The sequence below is a fragment of the Nyctereutes procyonoides genome, unplaced genomic scaffold (genome assembly GCF_905146905.1).
Source record: "Nyctereutes procyonoides isolate TBG_1078 unplaced genomic scaffold, NYPRO_anot_genome, whole genome shotgun sequence".
NCBI classification, from domain to species: domain Eukaryota; kingdom Metazoa; phylum Chordata; class Mammalia; order Carnivora; family Canidae; genus Nyctereutes; species Nyctereutes procyonoides.
The window spans coordinates 1,566,919-1,573,943 of NW_026575042.1; positions in this window are offsets into that span (position 1 = coordinate 1,566,919).

Below are 7,025 nucleotides of genomic sequence, written 5' to 3' on the forward strand. Positions count from 1 at the left end.
TTGTTTGTTTGTTTTTCAGGAAGAAGAACATGAAACAACATAATGCAACTACATAATCATCGGACACAAAATAAGCTCTTTATCCGATTTTACATATGCTCACAATAGCATCTCACTTTTGAAAACTATAATTACTTTTTTAAATGATTCATCTTTTTCTGATTATAAATGTCTGCATACTTGTTATAGGAAATATGGGAAATGAGAAAATAACGATCACTTATTTCATTTTGAATTCTTATCCTGTGATCCACAAATAAGCCCTGTTAACATTTTTGGTACATTTCATTTAATAGTTTTCAATGTTCACGTAACTTCACCACTCAATATCATTATTGACACAACTTGTACTGATTTTTTTTCACTTCATATCATTTATGTGTTTTAACTGTCATTAAACATTTCAAAATCTGCAAATATACATGCTATACAAACATTTTCTGGCATGCACATTTATTATTACAAAGATATTATTTTTAAATGAAAAAGATTGTTTTCCTTGGCTATACAATATTCAGTCTTACGGATACACTCTGCTTTATTTAATCTTTACCAAAATGGCAGAAACCTGCCCTTCCCAAGGTCTTGGGAGGGGTTCCAGAGACATATTCACACATGGTCATATGTTTTTGTAAAATCTCTCACAATAAACTAGTATAACTGCAGGCACTTGAGAACACTCCAACCTGCCTCCCTCACATCCTTATGTGTTGAATGGCACTGGGTGGTCAGAGGCATTTGGGGGAAGTTGAGTTGGGGACGCATCTATGTGACTCACATCACTCTAGTTGCAGCTAAGTTACTGCAGTCATCCTAGCATGGGGATGGCTTTCAGTAACACGCCAAATGTCATCAAACACACAACGACTTAAGAGGCTTCCGGGAAGGGAGCAGCAGTGACAAGTTTTGAATCTCTTTGAATCTTACACAAAAATAATATGGCAATTAGAAAGCAAAACAAAAAGCACACAGACAAATTCACAACAAAACTAGATGATAAAGTATCTGTCCTGAAGCTCCCAACTACAAACAAGTAGGACATCCACTGTGTGGCCAGAGCCCTGCCTAGTCTCACCACTGTTGGGTGGGGGTAGGAGGTGGAATGAAAGAAACAAAGGACTCGGGGAAGAATTCAAAATGAAAGAAAATCATCTGTGAAATGAAGGCAAACTTCAAGAAAATAAGAGCGAATAACACAACAGTTAATGTCTTGGAAGAAATAGGAGGAATTTTTTTTTAATCATAAGGAAATTTTAAAAGAGGCAAAAAGGATTTTTCTAGAAGTGACAAGTATGCAAAAAAAAAAAGTCAACATATGAGTAACAGGAATACCTGAAGAAAAAAAAAAAGAGTAAAGAAACGGAACAAATTTTGAGCTCTGTAATTGTAGAAAACTTTCCTGAAACATAGGGAGTAAAAGAGATTTGGAACTACATATGGAAAGAGTACAGTGTGCACCTACAAATATCAATCCAGAATGACCAATACCAAAAATATATCCTAGTAAAAGTCCTGAACTTCAAAGCCAAATAAATAATTCTTTTGTGCAACTGGGCAAAAAGGGCATGATAGGACATAATATAAAAGACACTGAAAATCAGATCACCATCAGCATTGACAGCAATGCTTGCTTCAGAAAGAACTGAAGAAATCTGTTTAAGATGCAAAGCAAGAGGAGGTGTCTGGGTGACTCAGTCATGTAGGCAACCAGCTCTTGATTTCAGTTCAGGTCATGATCTCAAATCCCCATGAGGCTCTGTGCTCAGCAGGGAGTCTGCTTGAGGATTCTCTCTCCCTCTTCCTCTGCCCCTCCCTCTACTCCTGCTCTCTCTCAAATAGAGTAAATGTATCTTTTCAAAACAACAACAACAAAAAAGTGCAAAGCAAGAAAATTTGAGCCCAGGATTTCAGTACAGCCAAATTGCTTCTAAATAAAAAGGTCACAATGCCAGGGACTTTTCTGGGTATCTCAGGAACCTTCTCAGCCCACACCCAGAGAAAGCTAGGAATCAGCAGGTGTACCCTCACTGAAGAGGGCAGGGAACCTGAAATTCACTCAAATGGCTGCTGAAGATCCTTGTTCATTGGCCATCTTCCTGTTTGTCTCACTTCCTTGTACTTCCCAAGCCTGTTTAGGGAAACATACAAATGCAGAGCAAGTCCTGAGGGACTGAGGTCAGAGCACCAAGTACTTGCAGTCCAAGGAGCTCATCTCAGTGAATTCCATGGGGCTGTGTCTACACAGGAACACAAATGGACCTTGTTCAGGAGAGAGGGTTGAGGAGGGTCAAAAGGAATCCAGCCCACATTGGCCTGGAGCCACCACACAGAGTCTGACATCTGCTGGGAGGAATATGAGCCAAGAGGGAATTCCCTGAGGAGGCGAAGAGCCGAGCCAAGCAGGTGCCGGGAGGAGAGAGCCAAGTCAACACTGGAACAAGCTGTCTGTGGGGACTAAAATGTGCCCTTTCTACAGAAACACTAACATCCAGGACAACCATCTCCAAATGCTTCCTATTGCTGCGTATTTTCCCAGGAGCACCCTTCCAGCAACAAGAGTGCATCAAAGCACACGTACATAGGAAATCAATGACATTTCATTCGTTTCTAGAAGTCTGACTATTTCACCGTGCTGCAGATAATGCAGATATCCTTGGGTCTTATAAAGTCGGGTCTCACGTACCACGATGCCCCAAACCATCACTGTGTCTGCACAGTCACAGGAACAAAACAGCCAAGCTGGTTGTCAGCCAGCTTCATATTTTTTTAAATTGGTAAACATACTTTTCAAAAGTTTGAAGTCATGAAAAACAAGGAAAGACTGAGAAACTGCCACAAACAGAAGATCAAGGCAACACAGTAACTAAATGCAAAGTAGTACCCTGGATTGGGTTTTGAGAAAAAAAAAATGTTATTAGTGGAAAAAATGGTGAAATCCAAATAAAGTCTGTAACTTAGTAAATAGTCTTGGACCAGCGTGAAGCTCCTAGTTTAGCTACATGTAACATGGTGACATAGGGGCTCCCTAGACTTGCCCCACGAGTCCCTCGGATAGTGGCTGCCAGTGATGGACAGTGATTACAGTGGTGTTTCACGTTGTGGCCCTGAATTCCAGGACAATGAGGAAAAAGAAAGAGGTGACACTTTCCTGAACTTTCTCTGTACCTTGGAAAGAAACGCCCTCAGCAACAATCCTCAACACTGTTCTGCTCTCCACCTACTTCTGAACATGGAGACGTGATTGACACATTTGAAGGATTTCCCCCATCTTATCAGACCTTGCTTGCTCTGCAGGTCAGTGGTCATGTGCTTGGTCCTCCCAGAGTTTTCTGACATCCTCACAAAGCAAAGTCCCCACCCTGCTCTATAAACATGCAAATACAATAGTCTCCTTCAATCTGATATCAAGGCAAATGGTTGGTCCACAGAGAGCGGAGACTGACACAGGCTGGCATGCAGACCTGGTTTGGGGAGCCATCCCAGGGAACAGGTGTACAGACTGGGGGATGACAATACTGGATGCATTACTGAGTGGGTCACCCTGTCTGTGAGGGTGTCTAAAGGGTCTTGGGAACTGTGTCTGAGAACTGTCCTCCAGGAGGAAGGGCCCTGTGTGTCAGTTCCCCATAGGCACTGCACACCATGCCCAGGGAGCACCTATGGGAAGGCCAAGGCCTCTCCAGCACAGGGCTATGGGCAAGCATATCAATTGCTCCTGGGCCAAGAATCACAGAGGAGAGAAGAATCCAAGAGGATGGACAGTGGAAGAAGGAGCACCAGCACATCCTCCAGACTGCAGGGCAGAGCACTCATCCTCTCTGCCCTGGCTGCTCTTGCAGCTTTCAACCAGGGCACCATCAGGGACCTGATGGCAGGCAGGAGCACCAAGGAGCTAACATGCCCAGGCACAGCCCTCAGCCAACCAGGGATACTATTAGTGCATAAGGACCCCAGCTTCCTGCAGGCCAAACTGGCCTTCCCAGGCTCCCAGGGGTACCCAGCAGGCTTGAGGCCATGTGCCCATGGGAATGTGCTGGTCGTTAATGTGCCTTGCCTTGGCTCCCTTCCCTGTCTCACTTTCCCCATCCCTCACAGAGCTTCCCAGAGTCACCTCCCAAATCAATGCCTTGCACTAAATCCTTGTCTCAAATCTGCAGTGACTGACCAGAGTTTGAACCCAACACCACCAGATTCAGGGCCACCATCAGCTGCTGATGGAAAGGTCCACTACTGGGGGGGGGTCCCACTCGGCATGTTGCATCCTGTCACAGGACATTGGCATGCTCCCCTGGCCACTGAAGGCCATCTTTCTACCCCCTGCTCCAACTGACACCTGGATGTAGTGGTCAGAACGGACATGGAGATCCTAGGCACCCACCTTGCTTCTTCAGACCCAGTACCCATGTAGGAGGGGGATTGTTACGTCTCCATCCTGTATTTCTCAGTTAACCATGGCCCTGCTCAGCTTTTCCATGCCACACACCTTCCCTTTGGCTGCACACTGCTCTCGGCCCTTGCTTTCTTTATTTCCCCCAAAGAAAAATTACTTGTAGAGTTGTTTCCTTCACATGCATCTGGATTCAGTGTGACAGCCTTAGAGGCACAGCAAGTATGCAACAGTATCAGGAGGATGGCAACTAGACTCCAGGGCCTGATGGGTGTGACCTGCATGGCCAGCCCAACGCTCCTCAGGAGACTTGGCTTCTGGGCCTCTTCCTCCAGCAGGGGCTCAGCTTACCCCCTGCCAGGAATCAAGCGTATCTCAGGGCAGGGCAGCAAAGGGGCTTGGCAACCCCCAGGACAGAAGTGGTACAGTGCAGTGATGGCTAATTTCACTTTTTGTCAAGTGGCCTCAGCAAATTATGTATTTGTGAAAAACCCGAGGATGCTATCATTGTTCTATAAATGCTACCAGGGGCCCTTCTGTGATCCCCCTCCTTGAGAATGGCCACATGCATCCTAGCCCGGGCATCTCCCCTGGGAGTGTATACACCAAGGACACCAGAGTCCACTTCAGCCCTAAGCACCATGTCTGGATCCCCCTCACAGCTGCCTGAGGTGTGACTATTTCAGGGTCACAAGTGGTGCATTGGGAGGCCCTGGGTGTCCAGCCAGGTGTCAGGTGCCTCCTGACAGGGGCTCGGGAGCACAGCCCCCCAGCACTTCTACCCATGCCCATGTCTGTCTTGCAACCGCACCCATCTGTCTAAGCAGAGCCCCCTGAAGACCTGCTCTCTTGGGTGCCTGCCCCTGCCTCATCTCCCGAGCTCTGACCCACACCATTTCTTCCCAGCTCTCCTAACCCAACTTCCCCTTTTTCATCTCACCCTTTTTGACAAGACACTCCTAATGCCAACTCTACAGGATGAGCTCCCTCCACCACCTATGCCTGGCTCTCAAAATTGTTCTGTGATCTCATCCCCAGAAGTACTCTTGATATGTAGCCTTCTGGAGAGCTCTTCCTGGCACATTATGGGTCTTTGTTCCTAGCACTCTACTGGCTGGACCTCAGATGTCGGTAGCATGAATGGACTGGAGCCATGCCTGCAGTCCGCTGCACGCTGCCCAGCCTTCCCATGGCTTGGGCAATGTCCCCCAGAGGAGGCTTCCAGGCAGTGCTTGGATGGCTGCTCTGCCACCTGCCCCAGGGAACAGATAAGTGAAAAGCCAAAGCTGGCAGAGAAAGAAGAGCTGCCGCCAGTGAGCCAGTGAGGAGGATGTGCAGCCCAGGCTTGGGCCCAGGCCACCCTGGGTCTGAGTCCCCATGCCAATGTGCTGGGTCCTTAGTCCTTTCAATGCCCTGGTTCCGCTGTCTCTGAAATGTGGGTAATAATATCACCTCGCAGAGCTGCTGTGGGGATGCAATGAGAGAAGTGTAAGCACTCAGCGTGAAGCCCGGCCTGTGATAGGCGTCTGTAATGATGCTATTGTCATCATTAACGATCATTTTTCATGTCTTTGAAGCCTCTTAGACAGAAAGCCAGCTGTTATTAATGAACACTTGAGAAAGGAGAGCAGATTTTTGAATCAGCATGACTCAAAGAATTTTTGTCCAGCAAAAGTTGTTAAATACAGGAAGCCTCACAATTTCTTTTAAAAGAGCATTCCGGGGATTCCCGGATGGCTCAGCAGTTGAGCATCTACCTTTGGCCCAGGGTGAGGTCCTGGAGTCCCGGGATCGGGTCCCACATCCGGCTCCCTGCACGGAGCCTGCTTCTCTCTCTGCCTATGTCTCTGCCTCTCTCTGTGTGTGTCTCTCATGAATAAATAAATAAAATCTTTAAAAATAAGCAAACAAACAAAAACAAACAAACATTCCATAGCACCAGATTTGTGGTTTCTGAGAAAGAAGGGGAAAAAGTTTAGATTATTGCTCACGTTCCCCTGGAGCCTCAATATCTTGATTTTAAGATTCCTCAAATCGCCCTAATTAAATTGTCTGGTTAATCCAGCTCCTCCAGCCCTCCCCCTGGCCTCAGTCCATCCCGGGCATTGCAGCCACTCCATGCACACATCCGAGCAGGGGACAACTCACAGCTGCCTGTTTGCAGATTCACCGCCCTTCGACAATATGCTGCACAGACAGACTGCCCTGCTCCACAGCCACCCCCTTTGTGCAAAGGCCAACTGGTAACAGGCAGTTGGAATGTCTTTTCAGCAGACAAAAGAGCCGCTCAAGTGTGCAAGTATTTGGGAACAGCCGCCACACCCCCGGCGGGTGGTTAGGGTCTGCGCTGCCCAGAACCAGCTGCTGAGCCCTAGGAGAAGAATAGACTGGGCATGTGGGCCGGACAAAAGCCACCGGCCCTGTGCCCTGGCCAACCTGCTGCGAAGAGCATCCTCAGCATATGGGTCCCCAGGGCCTCCCCTCATTTGACAATCATGACTTCCCTCTTCAGGAGACAACAATATTTGGAGACGTTAAATGGGCTGTGTGAGTAGCTTAAATTCCCAAGGCAGCCCGAACCAAGATGCTAATTGGCTTGGCTCAAGGTTCTTCCCCTCCATGAAACAGATTGGCTCAT